Below are 21008 nucleotides of genomic sequence, written 5' to 3'. Positions count from 1 at the left end.
AGTTGAGGCAATAGAATAAATGCAGAAGCATTACAATGAATCTCACTTAATAGAACTACAGACCAACACTTCTCTACAAATTAAGTTCTTTTTCTGATTGCCAATTAAACACATTTTAACTTCATAGCTTGCCAATGAAGGGTCATACGCTGAAGTCAATACGTACACCTAGCATTTCAGTCTAAACTATTTTATGTACATAGAGCTGAAATCAGTTACAAGGTATGGCCTAAAAATGCAAGGGGAGATTTTTTTTTCTAAAGTAGTTTTTACAAGTATTAAACTTATCTTGCACACTGAAGTCATCTTATATACATGGAAAAGGCAAAGTTTTTATATTTGAGTTTATTCTGTTGAATATTAAAACAAAAGCAATAGCAAGCAGTGAGCTATAATTATAGTCCTTCTCTCATTCACTATTGCATATAAGATGCCAGCAGGTTATTCATAGGCCCCATTAAGAGGCCTGACACTGAACACCACCCACAGGAAGATGTTCATCATCTTCATATGATTCTCCATTATAATGGTGCCATCTTTCCCAATTTGGATCAAAGTCCACCAGTTCTACCTGGTCCATTTCATCAGTCTCTTCTACTTCCTTTGTCTCAGGGGGAAGTTTTTCCAGCAAAATGAGTTTATCAGGAGAGAGAAAGGCATTCTCAGTAAAGTTTACCTTAAATTTGATGATTAGGAGACCCTTTTCATATGGTCTACAATAAATTGGCATATCTTCATTTAGCACACTTAATATGTCCATGTTTCACGATCTGACTTGAATGAGAGGTGATGACAATGGCTCTCTCGTCCAGAGTAGATACTGGCTTTTTCGAGTACTTCAACCAGCTGTATGTCCTTACACAAGAGAAAATCCTCTCCTCACCAAGTAAAAACAGCATGGCCCAACTGATGTAAAACAATGATAGTATCTCCTGGTTCCAGTCCTAGTTCTTAGTCTCCTGTGCCATGGAATATTATCTTCTGGCCATCTTTCATGCCTTTGTCAATATGAACTTCTAGAATCTTGTTTTCCTGAACTCTCTTCCCTCCATTGCATCTTTTACATCTATCTTTAGGACTGAACCATTCCCCATGGCCCCAGTACTCCATGCACACAGATTAAATATGCTGAACCATTCCAGATCCTGTCTGATGAATTCTTATTTGCACTCCAGTACCTTGGCAATTGGTACAACATTCAACCACTCCTTTCTTACCACCTTGGCCTTCACATTTGTCACAAATCACATTCTTTTGCAGACCTAGTTTTCTTATTGCATCATTATATAAATCTTCTAAGGCTACAGAGAGCTGATGCACAACATAAAAAAAATTGTTTTAATGTTTATTTATTTTGAGAGAGAGAGGGAAAGTGAGTGGGGGAGGTCCAGACAGAGAGAGTGGGAGAAATAGAATCTGAAACGGGCTCCAAGCTTTGAGTTGTCTACACAGAACCCAGTGCGGCAGTTTGAACTCATGAACCATGAGATCATGACCTGAGCCAAAGTCAGATGCCTAACGGACTAAGCAACCCAGGCACCCCTGATACACAACATTTTTACCTCTCCTTTCTCTCTGCATCTTTCCTACTCTCCTCCTCCAAAAAACACATCAAAGATGTTCATGGGGGAGTCAAAACCACCACCCACTCCACCTTTAATTGCCTGTTGTCTTTCTTTATCATATAATTCCCTTTTCTTTGCACCAGAGAGCACTGCATAAACTTGAGAAATCTGTTTAAACTTCTCTCCTTCATTTGGACTCTTTCAGGGTGGTACTTGAAAGCTAGTTTCCTTAAGCCTTTTTCAATTCTTCCTGGGTGGCATTTGGTTTGACTCCCAAAACATCATAGTAAGTAGTTTCTTTCACCATTTTCTACAGCTGGTGAGCGGGCTAGGGTAGGTGTGGGGGAGCAGGAAGGAGCACATTACTGGCCACAGATTTGGTAGCTGTGGCTCCTCCTCTTCTCACCAAGCGTTCTGGAAAGTTCTGCATGAGATTGTACCATTTGAGCCAACATAGATGGACAAAGAGTGTATAATGCTAAGTGAAATAAGTCAGACCAAGAAAGACAAATACCATATGATTTCAGTCATATGTGGAAGCTAAAAAAGCAAATGAATGAACAAAGAAACAAAAAGCAGAATCAGATCTATGAATACAGAGAACAAACTGATGGCTGCTGGAGAGCATGGGCAAGATGGGTAAAAGGGAGTGGGAGATATGGGCTTCCAGTTATGGAATGAATAAGTCATGAGGATAAAAGGCAAAGAATAGGGAAAGTCGTCAGTGGCATTATAACAGTGCTGTATGGTGACAGATGGTCGGCATCACTTAGGGTGAGCACAGCATGATGTATAGAATTGTCTAATCACAGTGCTGTACACCTGAAACTAACATAATATTGTGTGTCAACTATACTCAAATGGGAAAATAAAAGAAGGATTCATGAAAACAATATATACCTGTTTTGTTTTTTAATTAATTAGTTTTTAAAGTTGATTGTTTATTTTGAGAGAGAGAGAGTGAGAACGAGAGTGAGCAAGCGAGTGAAAGAGAGCGAGTACACGAGCAGGGCAGAACCCAATGGAGGGCTCTAATCCATGAACCATGAGATCATGACCTGAGTTGAGATCAAGAGTCAGATACTTAACTGACTGAGCCACCCAGGTGCCCCAATATATACATGTTTTAAAAATTGATGCTGTTCACTAATATTTGATGAAGAGTCAAGGCCCCACTTTTGAGTTTAAGTGTTCTGAGGAGAGTTCAGTCATTTTCATTGTGTCCTGCATATCCACAAGGCACTCTCCCTGTGTCTCTTGGTTTCTTTTTTAATGCTTATTTATTTTTGAGGGAGAGAGACAGAGACAGAGTGTGAATGGGGGAGGGGCAGAGAGAGAGAGAGGGAGACACAGAAGCAGGCTCTAGGCTCTGAGCTGTCAGCACAGAGCCTGCCACAGGGCTCAAACTCAGAACCATGAGATCATGACCTGAGCCAAAGTCCAACACTTAACCAGCTGAGCCACCCAGATGCCGCTGTGTCTCTTGGTTTCAATTTACTAAAAGTAGAGCTAGAAGTTAAAGAATTGTGAGGCAGCCTAAAAGCAGAATCTGTCTGTATTAAAAATATCTCACACTATCTCACAAATATCTTACCCACAATAATTTCCTTGCCTTTGTCAACTCTTTCTGAAATATTCAACCAGGTTTTCATAGAATCCCAAAACTCCCCACACTCCTATTGCATCAGTTTGTGTAACATTTAATTAAATTATGTAATTGCAATAGCAAGAAAACTAGCATAAACTGACTTGAGAGAAGCATGGGGACCTCAAAGTGAACATTAAACGTATGTGTGGGCATTCTAGAAAATAACCTACTAGTGGTAATTGTCCAGTGTAAAATCAGTCAGATGTTTTACAGAGGAGGAACTTATGGCTTAGTCAGGTGGACTGGTTAAGTGGAAGTGGTCAGGAGTGTCAGCTGGATTTAATCGTAAGAGAGCTTAGCTTCCTTCTATAACTGAACTTTGGTAATTAGAAATGCTGTGGGATTCTGAGCTTTTGACCCTTGAAATGTTCTAAACTTTTATGATCTTTGTTGTTAGATTATTTTAAGGCTATTCAATTTAAGATGTTGTCTGGTATTTGAATTTTCTCTCTTGCCAACCCATTTCTTTTTTCATGATCTCCTTTAGTCCACGAGCCCCAATAAAAATACTAGTTTAATTTTAAAATTCGAGATAGATGAAGGGGCTGCACAATCCTATCCTGTGGAAACAGCGTCTATCAAACACTTGCTGAGGAAAAACACCCATAATGTCCTGATGCTCAGCTGCTATCATGTCCCTACATCCTTCGTGAGCAGTCAAGCTTTTAAGAATAGCTCTTGACACTTTTACCTAATTTTACATGGAAAGTTTTAATGCAAGCCACAGAAAATGGATCTTTTGTCATTTTACATAAAGTCTCTTTTGGTCTCTTATTAGTACAAATATTTTCTTAGATAGAAAAATTCAGTATTCTTTGTTTAGAATAGCATCCATATTTCAAAGAGTTATGAAATAAGTGTTTGATACATGAGAGATCAAAAGAAGGCATCCATTTGAAAATCTTGATATAATTGATCTGATAAATTTTTAACTCCTGCTGATGTTGATGAAAACGGTGCATGCAAAGAGCCAGAGGTCACGTTTGAGGTATTTGAAATTTGGGACAGCCTCCCAGAAGGTTCTTTAAACCTTCCTAATACTACTCTCTTCTTGAAGAGCCATTTGGCTGGCAAAGATAAAAATTTGCATGACTCTCTATAATGTGATAGATTTAGTTGGTTTAAGTTTACAGATTTTTCTTTTTTCTTTCTAGTGTTTGAAAAGTTGGGACATTTTACAGCTCAAGAATGAAGCATCAGGAGACAACAGGCATAAGCTGTTGCATGATAGCAAATGGCAGGAGTAAGTAGCTATTGCCCTTCAGATGGGGCCTGCTCTCTTCAATTCTTTGTGGTCTCCCTCTTGCCTATGGCTGCCTGGGGCCGGTCACTGATGCTACTTCCTGACTCCTCCAGGCAGGTGAATTTGCAATCCCTGTCCAGGACTTTAACTGTTTTTTCATGTAAGCTTTGTGTATAGAGATATATTGATCTAGAAGAATTAGGTTCTTCCAGTGTAATAAATTGTACCCTCTGCTGTCTGCATGAGGCTCTTGAACTGTCCCTTAATCTGCTGTAAACACCCAGAGTAGAAGGTGCCTCCCCCCAGATATTAAGAATCCGAGTTAGTTTATCCAGATTTAAAAATATACAGCTTTATTATTTATTATGTATTATTATTTATTATTTTAATGTTTATATATTTATTTTTGAGAGAGAGAGAAAGAGAGCACAAACAGGGGAAAGACAAAGAGAGGGAGACACAGAATTCAAAGCAGGCTCCAGGCTCTGAGCTGTTAGCACAGAGTCCCACACAGGTCTCAAACTCATGAACTGTGAGATCATGACCTGAGCTAAAGTCTGACGCTTAACTGACTGAGCCATCCAGGCGCCCCCAAAATATGCAGCGTTAATGTGAATGCAAATCTTGCAAATCTTCAGATGAATATCTCCCAAAGCCAAGTCACATGTGATCACGTATTTATCTTTTGACCCGTCTACTCCTGGATTACCTGATTCCTCAGGTTTTGTGTGATGTCATGGAATTATTATTGAATAAAGCACAAGGGGAAGCCCAGAATTGACTCTCCATTTTTGTCCTAATTTCCTGAAACCGCTGAGCAGGTTTCAGCAGGTTTTCTTGGCCTTGCCCTCAAATTTCTTGACGGTTCTTCCCCAGCAGTTTGGCATAAGGAACAGTAGAGTTGTAAATCATCTGGCAAGGAGAAGGTTTCTGAGGATAGAGACCCACCGACAATGACAGGGAGATTGGAGAAAGTATGGTTGATAGGATCAGGCCAGGGGTACAAGATACAACTAAGGGTAAAGGCTAGAGGGGTAGTGAAGCTAGAAGCCAGGGTGGAAAGTATGAAAAGTTTCTTGGTCTCTTGTTTTTATAGTCATTGCTTAAGTTGGAAATTCATTTATACTGAACAAGAAATATATGGATCTCTGGGATTACATGGAGGTTGAAGAAAAGAAAATATTTCACAGGAAATACACATTTATTCCCAGTTATGTAGAACATTTTATATGTATTTAAGGTTTTATTTTTGGTCATTAGCAAATATAAGGATAAGTTGGCTAATGTGAATCTTCGGCTTAAGTGGCTTCTTAACCCTTAGATTCTCTTTGTAGACTGGTGGCCTGTCTGAGAGATGCCAGTATTAACAAGGGCATTTTTTGTCACCTGTTTATAGTTCCTTCTCTGGGAACCACAGTTAGAAATCCGTGCCTGGAAGAGAGTGGGGAGGTGGGTTCTGTGTGGTTTGACTGGAGGAAGCATAGCTTATTAGGCTAACTAGCCAAGTTTTCAAATCCTGATATAAATAAAATGTTTTTCTAAATATTATTGTTTGGCTCATTTCCTGAGTAAATGCATGAACCATACATCTTTGACCTTGGCTCTAAAATATAGATTTTCATCTTTAAAGAATTTGGGATCATAGGTTAGAGATCATAGGTTCTTTGAGCTGGAAAGGATTTGGAGATCTGCTAGTCTACTCAATTTTAAAGATGAAAAAACTATTCCCAAACTCTGTCATAGCTAAATCTCTTTTCACTTGTCTTTAATTTTTTTAGAAAAAAATTGAAGCTTAATGAAATACAATTGACATAATAGTATATGTTTAAAGTATACAAGTATTGATTTTATACATATATAAACTGCAAAATGATTACTATCATAGCATTAGCTAAAACCTTAATCATGTCACATAATTACCATTTCTTTTTTGTGGTGAGACCATTTAAGATACAGTTTCTTAGCAACTACCAAGTATGCACTATGGGATTATTACCTATCCTTTCCAAATAACTTTTTTTTTTTTTAAGTAGTCTTCATACTTAGTGCAGAGCTCGGTGTAGGGCTTGAACTCAAGACCCTGAGATCAAGACCTGAGATGAGATCAAGAGTTAGATGCTTAACTTATGGAACCACCCAGATGCCCTTCTAAATAACTCTTAATACATTGAAACATATTAGGTAATATGTTAGTTTTAATTAGGTTTTTTGGAAAGGGAACTTCTGGGGGTTCCTCTTTGCTTCTGCTTTAGTCTGGATTAGTCTTTTCTGGGCCTGGACACAATGGTTAGTCTAGGCTTCCCTTCTTTGCCATTCTAGGACACATTTTCCCTTGCTTCTTTGTTAGGTCCTGAATTTCCTTATTTCCACGTCTTTCTGTTTCCTGGTTTATACCCTCATTTTGGTGGAAAGTATTGTTTATCCTGTACTTTCTAGAGTAGTAGGGCACTGCAGGTAAATTTCTTGAGGACTTGCATGTTTAAAGAGTCCTTATTATGATCACATTAAATTGATAATTTGGATAAGTGTAGAATTTTAGAAATCATTCTTCCCACTGAATCTTGAAAATGTTATTATTTCTTTGAGTTTTAGCTTCTGGTGTTGGCATTGAGTCATCTGATGCCAATCTGACTCCTGATTTCTTCCATATGACAATTTTTTTTTTCATTCTGTTAGGTTTTATTGCTGATGTACTGGTGTTGGGTCTTTGATTTGTCTTATTCATTGTCAGGTGGAGTTGATTAGCACATTAAATCTGGAAACTTTTATCTTTCAGTTTTATGAATTTGGCACCCATTACTAATTGGATTCTCTTATTCTATTCTATTCTATTCTATTCTATTCTATTCTATTCTATTCTATTCTATTCTATCCTATCCTATCCTATCCTATCCTATCCTATCCTATCCTATCCTATTCTATTCTTTCTATTCATCTTTTGTCTGTGCAGTTCCTTTTGGGAGGTTCTAGACTATTTCTCTAATTTTCTGATCCTTTCTCTTCTTTTTTCATATTTTTGTGTTTGTGTTTATTTTCTAGAAAATTTCCTTAAATTTCTCTCCTGATCCTTTAGTTGAATTCTTTCAATTACTGCTCTTTAGTTTTCATTTCCAAGAGTTATTTTATTTCTCTAAATATTTCTTCTCTTTGTGGCACCCTGTACTTTGATGCATGCAATATCCAGTCTTATCACTGATGCTATCATAATAGTTTAGTAGTTATCTTCTGATAATATTTTTGTACCTTTTCCTCTTTGTCTTTTTCTTTTAATGTTTATTTTTTGAGAAAGAGGAGGGAGGGGCAGAAAGCAAAAGGACAGAGGATGCAAAGCAGGTTTTTAGCACAGAGCCTGATGTGGAGTTTGAGCTCATGAGCTATGAGATCATGACCTGAACTGAAGGCTGATGCTTAATTGACTGAGCCACCCAGACACCCCCATCTCTGTCGTTTTTAATGTGTTTCTCCATTTTCTTTCATGTTAGAGAATTTCCTTATATTTCTGGTAAATTTGATTTTCCTCTTCTTAGTGAGGACCAAGGAACTAAATCTGGTTTTAAAGTTTGTGAGCATGACTGAAATTTGTGAACTGCAGGGCTCGTAAGTTTATGATTTGTTATTGTAGTAATAGATTTTGAGAAGGAATGAAACTAAATGTTTGTGTTCAGTACACAATATTTAGCCAGATGTTCTGGTTCTTGCACTCTTAAAGTGAGTGCAGTGTTTCTAGGGCCTAATAAAGCTTTGGTGCTTGTCTCTCAACTTTTCTCCCCTAACTAGCACCCTGTCTTCCTCTCCTTCCTCATGCATCCCTTCTGCCACATCCATACCACATTCAGGGGACATTTACTCAGTAGATCTGTTTTCCTTTAGCATCCTGAACAATTTGGAAAAAGTCATTATGGAAAACACTCTATAAAAGAGTAAGATCCATAACTGTCCTTGCCTAAGGCCAGGGCTTTAGGTTAGGAAGATATCAGCAAATAACCAGTTACCTTCCATGTAATTCAAGAGATATTTACTGAGCTCCAATTATGTGTATGGCATATAATTGCCCCTGAAAGGGGAGTAAACAAACAAACAAAAAGTAAAATAGTATGTTCTATTCCAAAAGGCTTATATGCTAATAGTTTCTGCCTGAGCCATGACATTGGACCTACCACTCCTCATTACATGATTTTAATAGGAATTCTGAGTTAATTCATATAAATGTCAAATTAATTAAGGTCCTCAAAAGCTTGAAATTGGAGTTTTAAGCTTTTTTCCCCCTTTTATCACTAGAAGACTTTTGAAGATACCAACCTTATCTTGAATGTTTTTGTGTTTTTCTCAAACTGTCTTGCATCACGTTTTACCTGGCAGGTATGCGTGTGTGTTTATGTCTGATGATGCTGACACTAGAACTCTGGTCATGTGGCTACAACCTGTTAGTCTTTGATAGAAAAATCAATGTCTTGCTTAACTTGAGAGGTAGGGAGCAAACACAAAGATTGCCACCATAATTGCCACCTGTGGTGAGACAGGTTCTAAGGTTATATCCAGGTTCGGAGAAAGGGAGCACGGCGTTAGCTTGTAGTTGTACCTTGTTTTGCTGTTTCTCAGGTAAGAAGTTTCCATGGTTCTTCCATGAATATCATTACTGGGACTCATGAGAGAAGCAGTGATTAATTGGCTCAAAGTCAGCTCTTTCATCTTCCATGTCCTCTGTAAGACTGTCCCACACAGGGGATTTATAACCTTCCTATCTGCTGGGACTGGGTGGAGCAGGTCCTGAATGTTCTCACCACGGCTCTATCTCTGGACCTTCAGTTTGAATATAGGAAGGGTCATGTAGTCCTTCTCCTACAAAAATGACTGTATAGGGGCGCCTGGGTGGCTCAGTCAGTTAAGCATCCGATGTCGGCTCAGGTCATGATCTCACCGCTCGCGGGTTCAAGCCCCGTGTTGGGCTCTGTGCTGACAGCTCAGAGCCTGGACCCTGCTTCGGATTCTGTGTCTCCCTCTCTCTCTGCCCCTCCCCTACTCGCACTCTTATCTCTCTCTCTCAAAAATGAATAAATGTTAAAAAAATCTTTTAAAGAGTCGTCTGGGTGGCTCAGTCGGTTAAAGGTCCGGCTTCGGTTAAAGGTCCGGCTTCGGCTCAGGTCACGATCTCAGGGTTCGTGGGTTTGAGCCCTGTGTCGGGCTCTGTGCTGACAGCTCAGAGCCTGGAACCTCCTTCAGATTCTGTGTCTCCCTCTCTCTCTGACCCTCCCTTGCTTACATTGTCTCTCTCTCTCAGAAATAAATTTTAAAAAAACATTTTAAAATATTTTTTTTAATGTTTTATTTATTTCTAGGAGAGAGAGAGAGACAGCGTGAGCAGGGGAGGGTCAGAGAGAGAGGGAGTCACAGACTCTGAAACAGGCTCCAGGCTCCGAGCTGGCAAGTCAGCACAGAGCCCGACGCGGGGCTCGAACCCACGAACCGCGAGATCATGACCTAAGCGAAAGTCGGACGCTTAACCGACTGAGCCACCCAGGCGCCCCCATTTTAAAATATTTTTAAAAATGGCTGTATAAATGACAGCCTGTCTGTACACAATGTCAATTAACGGCATTTTAACAGCCAAGTCTCATTATTTACACTAGTTGTTTTGTAAAGTCACTGAACCATTGCTTTTAGGGAAAATACAAGGTTAGACTCCTATGAAGCTCTGGTCACAACATCATCATTTACTGATCAATACATAACCTTGTTTTATGTGACAATTTATTTAATGTATATTCTTGATCCATTGATATTGAATTCATAGCCAATAACACAATAACTTTTACCTGGACAAAGCTTATCTAACACATATCTGTTCTCCATAATGCGCATCACAGCGTGTTCTGCTTTGGAACACTGGACAGCACTTCAGCATTATGCTTGGGGGCCATTTTAAACAGTGAAATCATCAACAAAACCCACAAAAATGTGAAAAATGTGGCCCTAAATAGACTGTGAAAAAGATACTTTTTAATAATATAGGTATCACCTTGTTTACCTCAGTTGGGAACACGAGTGGCTAGCATTTTTTGTAGACCTTGTTCATGTCTGCACATGTTCACAAAGCACCATTGGTATTGATTTTGGGGTAACAAATATTTTTCTTCAAAAATTTTTAATATTTTTTATTTATTTCTGAGACAGAGAAAGACAGCGTGAGCAGGAGAGGGTCAGAGAGAGAGGGGAGATAGAGAATCTGAAGCAGGCTCCAGGCTCTGAGCTAGCTGTCAGCACAGAGCCCAACGTGGGGCTCGAACCCACGAACCATGAAATCATGACCTGAGCCGAAGTCGGATGCTTAACCGACTGAGCCATCCAGGCACCCCAGGGGGGTAAATTTTTGCAGGTAGGCAAATTTGCAAATCCAGAATATGGCAAAAATAAGGGTTGATTTTGTGTAAGTGTGTGTGTGTGTGTGTGTGTATGTGTGTGTGTGTATTATGGACAAATGGAGAACAAAACAAAACTAATCCCCAAAGCTTGATGGCCTTTCATTTTCACATGTGTGTGAGAATTCACCAGCCTGACCTTGACATTTTACCCAGTAGCGAGACAGATCCTATTCCTATCCACAGTAGTTACTAGCCAATATTTCACATGAGGCTCCAGGTTTATTTTCCTTTCCCCTTGTTTTGTTAAGTTCTGTTTTATGGAAGAAGCCAGGTGAGCACACACTGACCAATATTGTGGGTTGTGAATGGGTAGGCATTATTGAAACAGTTGAAGCAAGCCTCCTTGTGCCTGGGGCTGAGATCTTAAACTCTAACTACTGAGAGCCGCGTGAATTTCCAGAACCATCTGCTGTTGAATTATTTAGTCAGGCCACATAGACAAGTTTTGATCTGTTTCATTTCTTTGTCCTAGTTCATGACATTTAAAAAATGTATTCCGCTTGAGTAATTTCTACCCTTTTCACCTGGCATAATGACTTACCTGAATCTGGAGGGAAAAACCAAATCCTTTTGTTATCAAGAGGGGGAAAAAGCCATGTGAGGAACAAGGGGTGATTATATTCACCCATACTGCAGATAAGTAGAAATGTGAAAGCAGTCAGTAGTGGGTAAATTTATCTGAACTGTGTAAAATAAATTTGTAGCAACAGTGTACTTTTTTTTTTTAAAAAAAAAGACATTGACTAATTTATTTTGAAAGTTGTTTCCTGACTATCCCTAAGTGTTACCGCAGGGATGTTGGTGTTTTATGACATTGCTTTGAGGAGGAATAATGGTGTGGGGAGCATGGTAGTAGAGGGAGAACAATCATGGTCCCCAAAACCTTCTCCAGTTTAACTTCCATGAGTCAGAGATAGGTCATGTAACAACCTGAACCCTCAGTGATATTAATCTTTGGGTTAGTCAGGACTTTTTCTTTTTTGAAATGGAAAAAACCTATTCAAATGGCTTTTTTCACCTCCAACTTTATTGAAACAATACTGACAAATAAAAATTGTATATAATTAGGTTGTATGATTTTTAAGAGGTAAAATGTGATGATTTAATACACATATCCACTGTGAAGTACTTACCACAGTCATACTAATCACCTCACATAGTTATCTTTTGTGTGTGTGTGTGTGTGTGTGTGTGTGTGTGGTAAGATCTGTTCTTTTTTTCCCCTCAATTTTACTTAAATTCTACCTAATGTTAGTTTCAGGAGTAGAATTTAGTGATTCATCACTTACACATAACACCCAGTGCTCATCATAACAAGTGCCATCTTACAAGGATCTTACAAGTGAGATCTACTCTTAGCAAATTTCAAGTACAGTATTATTAACTATAGTCACCATGCTGTACATTAGATTCCTCAGAACTTACTCTAACTAAAAGTTTGTATCCTTTGACCAACATGTCTCCCTACTTCCCCCACCCTCTCATCCCTGTCAACCACCATTCCACTATGAGTTGTAGGAGTTCAACTTTTTTAGATTTTGCCTCCAAGTGAGATTATACAGTATTTGTTTTTCTGCATCTAGCTTAATTTAGCATAATGTATTCCAGGTTCATCCATATTGTCACAAATGACAAGATCTCCTTTTTATTTATGGCTAAAAATATTCATATATGTATGTGGTACATATATCACATCTTTTTATTCATTCATTCATTCATAGATGGATACTTTGGTTGTTTCCATACCTTAGCTATTGTGAATAATGATGCAATGAACATGGGAGTACAGATATCCCTTTGACACCCTGTTTTCATTTCCTTTGGCTATATACCCAGAAGTGGGATTGTTTGATAATATGGCAGTTCTATTTTTAACTTGTGGAGGAAACTCCATACTGTTTTCCATAATAATCATGCCAATTTTCATTCCCACCAATACTGTACCAGGATTTTCTTTTTCTCCACACCCTTGCCAATACTTCTCATCTTTTGTCTTTTTGACAATATCCATTTTAAGAGGTGTGAAGTGATATCTCACTGTGATTTTGATTTACATTTCCCTGTTGATTACTGATATTGAGCACCTTTCCATGTACCTGTCAGTCATTTGTATGTCTTCTTTAGGAAAATGTCTGTTTAGGTATTTTGCCCATTTTTAAATTGGGTTATTTTATTGATTGATTGATTGATTGATTGCTGTTGTGTTGTAGGAATTCTTTGTATATTTTGGTTATTAACCCTTTATCAGATATATAGTTTATAAATATTTTCTCCCAATCTGTAATTTGCTGTACATAAGCTTTTTTTATTGGTTCACTTACCAAAAATGTTTTATGTAGGCTTTAGGTGTTGGCTGGATCCAGGGGTTCAAAAGATGTCATTAAGAGTCAGTATTTTTTTTCCTTTTCTCAGCTCTGGTGTCCTTATAATGGCTTTCCCTTGTAAAATCAAACTAAGTTACATCCTAATGTCACAGAAACTTCCAAAAAATAAGTTATTTTGTTTTTCTAACAATTTCACAGAAGTCCCAGAATTAAGTTTTTTCCCTTCCTCCCTCCCTCCTTACCTTCCTTCCTTTCTGCCTTCCTCCCTCTCTCCCTCTTTCATTCTCTCTCTTTCCTTCTTTCTTTCTACCTTCCTCCCTGTCCCTCCCTCCTTCCCCTTTCTTTCCCCTCTCTTTCTCCCTCCCTTCCTTCCTCCCTCCCTTCCTTCCTTCCTTCCTTCCTTCCTTCCTTCCTTCCTTCCTTCCTTCCTTCATTCTTTCTTTTTTTCCTCTTTCTTTCTTTCTTTTTTTTTCTTTCTTTCTTTTCCTTTCTTCCTCTTTCTCTCTTCCTTCCTTTACCTCCCCTCCTCTTTTGCTAAGTGCTCATCCTTGAATCAATCACTAGAGTCTGGGGGATGTTGTGTCCTGATAGGCCAGGCATCTATCACATGATCATGTGTGGAGCCAGGACTGGAGTTAGTGCCACCTATATCACTTGGAATAGAAGAAGTGTAGGAATCATTCATGAAGGAAAATCAGAATGCTGGTATCAGAAGAATAGTAAATGGATGCTGGGCAGGCAAAATAATAAATGACTATTTTGGATTCATTTAAACCATTGGCTTGCTATATGTTTAAATTAAGACCATGGATATAGAAGTACTTGAAACCAACACATATAAATGTATATTTTTCTTCTTATCGTGTATAAATAACATCAACTTAATTAAAACACATTATATGTATATGTCTATAGAGCTAATGCCCACTGTTCACTAGGCATTATAGAAGATATCAAGGTGAATGGGGAGTAATCTTCATCTTCAAGAAACTTAAAATTTAGTGGGAATATAGGCAAGCAAAAAACAGCTATAACATGAGGCAGGAGGAAATAAATAAATAAAGAGCAACATGTATGGGAAAGCACAGAATGTTGGGAAATGTTCATTTTGAGCAAAGTAAGTTTAGAACATGTATTAGTGCCTTAAAATACCAGAAGATCTCACACTTCTTGAAAAGAGCACTGGAGACTTAGCTAAGCCTTTGGGGTGGGGCAGGAGAAAACGGAAAAGAGAAATAGAGGAAGAAGAGAACAGATTTGGGGGTGAAGAGGAGGAAAGGAGGGGAATATTAGTATAAAAACAGGAAAGGGGTACCTGGGGGAGGTAATAATCCGGAGGGGTTAGTCCTTGTGGTTTTCAGCCCTCATACACCATTAACTAGGAGAGTTTAAAAACACAGTGAGGTACTGCTCCTTCTTTGACTTTCAGAAGAATAATCTCCAGCCAGGGCCCCAGGCATGCTTGAACAAGTGAACAAGTTAAACCTGGGACTTTGAAGTGCGTGACTGGTATAATTCTTTGAACATTCATCAGAAGAATGTTCGTTAATATGCTGCCTTTTATTTCTCTCTCCAAACATTTGTGATCCCAAATTAATACTTTGCTCTTTAAGCGTTAAATTATGCTTTATACTCAATAATATTTTATTTATGTTGCACACCAAGGTTGCATAATTTGGGGATGGAAATAAGTCAGTCCTGAAACTGGAATTGTTTCCTTAAATCTTAAGTTGTAAAGAATTTATATAATATCATGCTTCATTAATATCTCATTTATCAGGATGTCACCTAACCAGCCACATCAACTATTGGGAGCTTAGCTAAGAGTCAGTCTGAGAAGTCAAAAATGTGGCTGTAGTTTCCAGTAACTTAAAATCCTGCACGGTACTTTTGTGGGAGTTTCTACAGGATGGCTTACAATCATCATCATCATCACACACACACACACACACACACACACACACACACACACCCTTCTAAAAATCTGGTCTATTTGTCCATAGCAAATTAGAAATAAGGAGTTAGAATAAGAGCGATTTCAGGTAGCTGACAAAAACTCTAGAACTATCCTGAAATGATACCAAACAGCTGAAATTGAAAAGGAGACTGAAAATTTATAGAAAGCCAAATCAAAATGCATAGCAATATTAGGATACTAATAATCTTAGTCAATACTAATAATCTTAGACTACCATATACACACACTTTTCTTGATTAAGGACCTGTGTTATCAAGAAGCACACATGTTCAATACTTTTTGCTTTAAAAAGCAAAAAGATGACTCATTTAATATACAAAATATAATAAATTATATAGCATACTGTAAAATTATAATTTATATACATTTGTATTACATATACTTTATGTATCTACCTGGTAAGCTTTTAAGAGGTTGATGCTTAACGAGGTAAATTTCAAGTTATTTGGAAAATTCATTCAGCTGTAACGTAGTGCTCTCTGACTGTATCTGTTAAATGAGACATTACAGCATTTTATGATTTAATTTCCCTCTGAGATCTGATATTTCATATGTGAGGAGTATGACTCGGGAAGAAATAGTGGTACATATATTTCTAAAAAATATCACTTTGTTTTGTCAGCTAAGATTATTTCCTAGCAAACCAGCAAATTAGGAACTGGTTTAATCACCTTCTCATGACCGGGGTCATTATCGTTAATAAAATATACCTGACATTTTGTCACAAGTTTTCCCTCCTGAGGATAGCAACATCTTTCTTTGTGGAATGAGGCTGGGGTACTGGGGTTTGGACCTCAATGGATACCTGAACCGAGGCCCAAAATTTTCTTGGATCATCTAAAGTCAGAACCTGGCAGAGATCACAGGGTCATATCCCAGGGGGCTCCTGGCTATTATTCCTTGTCGGCTGGAGTCCCTTATTTCTCAGTTTGCTAAAAATGAAACAAATACCTAGCAACAAGCCTGTGGTTACTCACATGGGGTTATAATTTAAAGCGCTCTGCAAATCTCTGTAGTGATGAATACAAGCAGACATTTCATATTCAGCGTGTAATGTTAAGGTGGCTGTAGACTATCTGACATTACAGAAGAATGAAAGGGTTGAATTCCCTCCAGATTCTTGTGCAGTGCCTTTTAGATGTACATTTAATTGTAGTCTCAAGTCAGGTATGTTAACATTCAATATTCTTGTTGGAGAATGACAGTTCATTGCTGAATCAGCTCATCAGTGTTTCCTTGTGTCCATTTGAAACGTGAAGAATGGTGAATTGGATAAATGTATCTATTCTATTTTATAATTATATATTTGGTTCTACTTATTATCCTATTCTATCTATTATCATTAAAAATTAAAATAACTTTGTTAATTGTTGGCTAATATTGACTGTGGTTAAAGCTTGGCTGAACCCCTAATTTGACTTAGTGTTTGAAATGTGCAATTTGGGATATTTCTACAGAGAAATATTTTATCTTGATAAATGGAAGGCAGTGTTATAGTTGATGCCTTTCTCTCCTGCCTCCTACAAGTCTGGTCTTCTAGAGAAAAGGTGGGACATTCCTCATTAGCCTGAAATTTGTTCAGTCTAGGTTTGATCTCCTTCCGTGAAGTGGTAAATTGAAAAAATTCATTCAGATCTCATGAGCAAAGACTTTATTTTGTCAAATATGTTAGTTCACCTGGGATTGGGCTCATTTTGAAAAATATTAATGGTTCAGGTCAAAAGCTTTCAAAAATTTAAGGGTAAAAGAAAACATTCTGCTTCTTTACAAATAGTTGTCTAAAAGCACCCACTCTTATCAAAAACATTTCCTGAGGTATAGCAAATGCTGAGAACTTCAGATTTTCAAGACTTTGGAGATTAAGATCTCCTTTGTGGCCCCACTTAGTTATCTTTATCGTCCTTGAGTTATTCTAAAGCACATTACAAAAAAGGTGAAGAAGACTTGGGGGTCAGCAGGTGCTCAAAGCTGGCATGCACTTCTCCCAACCAAAGTGTGAAATGCCATGATGCCTTCTTTTCTTCTTCAACACAGTTTTTCAGGACCCCCAAATAAATACCATCTAATCAGTTCTGTAAACCAGGAAATTTCATAATTGGAGCTGAATAATTTTAATGTTCAGATCAGATCCTTCATCAGATCCTTCAGCCTCATGGCTTGTGTTTGGGTTTGGGATAATGATGTGGTGTCAAAGAATCTGCAGATTTTTTTCCAAAATGAATGTTTTTAATTGAGAAAAAGGAAGGTTTTCTGGAGAAATGAGGAAGTTTTGATTTTTCTGGCTTTTATCCTTTGCCACAGATGTACTGCTGAGGCAGATGAAATGCCTTTTTCCTCACCAGCATCACCCTTTAATGACAAGCCATTAGCTTTAGTTAAAAGTGAGGCTTTGGTGAGAATCCAGGAGATGGAGCAAGCATTGTATGTAATCTGTTATAAAGAACCCAGGAATTGGACCTTCAGAAGCAGGCAAAGGAGAAGGAGAAATTCAGAGTAGATCTTTTAGAATAGGGGCTTGGGAACTTTGACTCTTATCGTGGGGGGTNGGGGGAGCTAAACTGTAGAGGAAAGGAACATAGCTGTCCAGGAAAGGTGCCTGAGAGGGTACATCCTGAGTAGCGCATAATGTGAGCTGCAGGTGACACATTTTGTCTAACAGGGTCAGCAGCTGCTCAACTCCAGCCAGTTTAGGCTTCACAGAAAAGTGGGGCACAGTGACACTTGATCTATGCAATATTTTCAAAAGAAGATAAGGATTCAGATTTTATGTAAAACCTTTCCATATATAAGCATTTCTCTACATTGAGGCTGGAATGAGGTGTGTGGGCTCGTCTTTTGCACTTTCAGGTTTAGAATGCCAGTGTTCTCACACCAAACTTAATTTGAAGTTAGTTGTCATATGTTGGTCAAGTAAGTAGGCAAGGAACACAAACTCATGTAGATATATATGTATGTATGTGTGTGTGTATATGGATGTACATATATATATATATATATGCTGTTTGTTGTTGTTATGACTACAACTGGCTGTCTCATAAATATCATTCACAATGGAAAATAAATTGTCCCAGGATTCACAGGGACAGGACCGAGATCTAGAGATCAGGAATTGTGGTATCTCTTTCTGTATCTTTCTGAGGACACACAGGCATGTTTCTGCCTTTCCAGGCACGTACCTCCATTTCTTCCTGCAGGTTGGCTCCCTCTGTCTACTTCTGGGTGTTGCTGTCCTACATCGGAAGCATGTACAAGGCTTTGGCCAGCTGAGGAGCCAACTCTGGTTCTTGTGCTATATGACTTTTTTTTTTAATTGAACTATAAATGGCATAACATAATAGTTTCAGGTGTACAACCTAAAGGTTTGATATTTGCAGATATTGTGAAATAGTCACCACAATAGGTCCAGCCAACAAATGTCACTGTACACAGTAATAACATTTTATTCTTATGATAATAATTTTTAAGAGTTACTCCCTTGGCAACTTTCAAATATGTGATATAAGACGTATTTATTTTATATAAGGAAGCTTATACTTTTTGACCCTTTTCACACATTTTGTCCCCTCATCCCTGCTTCTGGCGACTACCAGTCTGTTCTCAAAATATTAGTTTTTTTAAAAAGTACATTCCACATATAAGCTAGATCATATGGTATTTTTTTCTCTGTTTGACTTATTTCACTTACTGTGGTGCTTTCTCTAGGTGACTTTTTAGCTCCAGAACCTACTAGTTAGTAGTGACAGTCTCTATGTCTGAGTTAGAAAATCTGACTGACAGAGACAGGCCTCTGGATTTGTTCCCATTAGATAAGGAGCATTCCACTTCTTCAACTTCAGAGAATTGAATATAATCTTCTCAAAGGTCCATGGGCAACTTAGATGAAAACAAAACGGGAAGTTGGCATGGAAGCAGATGTGTGTAAACTATACATATTAATGCTGACATTTTAGATTTTAAAATTTGACAAATTGGGTGCCTGGGTGGCTCAGTTGGTTAAGCATCTGACTTCAGCTCAGGTCATGATCTCATGGCTTGTGAGTTCAATCAAGTCTCTCATCGACCTCCATGCCAGCAGTCCAGAGCCTGCTTGGGATTCTAGCTCTCTCTTCTCACTCTGCCCCTCCCCCACTTGCACTCTCTCTCTCTCTCAAAATAAATAAACTTTTAAAAAGTTTGTTTTTAAAAAATAAGTTAAAAATTTTAAATTAAAAGAAGTAATATGTGATCATAGAGAAAGTTTGAGAAATTCTGTAAAGGGCAAATAATGAAATCATCCATAATCTCATTACCCTGAGTCAAATCAAATACAGACATTTTGGTATATTCACTTTCAGAATATTTGGTATATTCACTTCCAGTCTCTTTTTCTATGTATAGATCTCAAAATGCTGTATCTATTTATTTAAAAAATTTTTAATGTTTATTTTTTATAGAGAGACAGACAGAATGTGAGTGGGGAAGCGGCAAAGAGAGAGGGAGACACAATCTGAAACAAGCTCTAGGCTCTGAGCTGACAGCACAGAGTCTGATGCGGGGCTTGAACTCACTAACTGTGAGATCATGACCTGAGCTGAAGCTGGAAGCCTAACCAATGGAGCCACTCACGTGCCCCCCAAATGCTGTATTTGATAAGGGCATATCATAAAAGAATGAGATGATATGGATTAAAAAGAAAGATATGGATTAAAATGAATTTTAATGAATTAAAAAGATTTTAAGTAACACATTTTATAGAAGACTTAAAAATATGGCCTTTGATCTACTAGCTTCACATTTAGTGACCTTCTTTCTCTGAAGTAATTCTCAGAGAGGTGTACAAAGATGTATGTATAAAGATATTCACCAATGCATTATTGATCATAGTCAGAAACTAGAAATGCTTGAAATGCCCAACAATAAAAGATTAAGAAAAATGTAAAACAGGCACCAGATGGAATACTTTGTGATCAATAAACAATTTTGGGAGAAATATATTTACTGAAGTAAGAATGTTCATAATAAGTTGCTAAGCAGATTGCAAAATTAAAAGTGCTTCAGTATTTTCTACTATTTGTGTATGGAGCATGTATTATCTTTATAATGTGTAAACAAATAAACTCAATATACACAGTGAATAAAAAAATGATTTTAGTGACACAGAACTGTGTGAAAACAAGGAGGAAAATTATGGCAAGAAACATTTTAGCAGTTTCTAAAGTCAGTAAAGGGGAAAGTTGACACAGGGCTCCTTGACCAGAGTTTCTTTTAGGAAGCTGTCCCACTATGCAAGTGAAAATCAAAATGTATGCATCTCCTTACTCACCTCATTAGTGCATCATATGGAATTGAAATGTATTGCCCTTTATTTGATAACTGAAGTCTTTCAAGTTCTCATTCTCCTGGATCTCCCCCTACTCCCTGAGAGCTTTTATTCTCTTTTCATCTACTGAAAGTAATATGTCTCCATTTTGCAAAATCAAGAAAATATTAAAAGGTACAAAGAAGCAGAAGAAAATACCTTCTAGTTCTACACAGTTACCTTTCTGAACCTCAGTTAAGTCCAGGGAAATTGATGTGAATCTATAGGGGGCACACTTGGGAACTAAATATTTCCACCAGATCAGAAATGGAGTGAGATGTGTACATGTGTATTTCTTCTTTCCTGTGTGGTAAAATGAGGCAAAGCAGGAGTAACAGTGGTAGTCAGACCCACAGCAGTTCTGGTTAAGAATTCTAAGTCATCAAGAGTTTACTTCATTTGTGATGAACTCAGCATATTTTCAAAGGCTTCCTGAGCGTAACAGATTTGGCAGGTCAGATGACACTATTTCTCTTTACTTCTTTGTCTTTAG

At 37.9% G+C, this 21008-nt stretch overlaps 1 pseudogene; it reads right to left on the bottom strand.

Moving 5' to 3' along the window:
* Window positions 1-457: 457 nt before the first annotated feature.
* LOC144243570 (dnaJ homolog subfamily A member 1-like) lies at window positions 458-1872 on the bottom strand (annotated as a pseudogene).
* Window positions 1873-21008: the final 19136 nt, after the last annotated feature.

Source organism: Crocuta crocuta, unplaced genomic scaffold (genome assembly GCF_008692635.1).
Source record: "Crocuta crocuta isolate KB4526 unplaced genomic scaffold, BGI_CrCroc_1.0 scaffold167, whole genome shotgun sequence".
Classification (NCBI taxonomy): domain Eukaryota; kingdom Metazoa; phylum Chordata; class Mammalia; order Carnivora; family Hyaenidae; genus Crocuta; species Crocuta crocuta.
The sequence above is the reverse complement of the archived record's forward strand: the minus strand, read 5'-3'. Positions and strand labels throughout refer to the sequence as shown.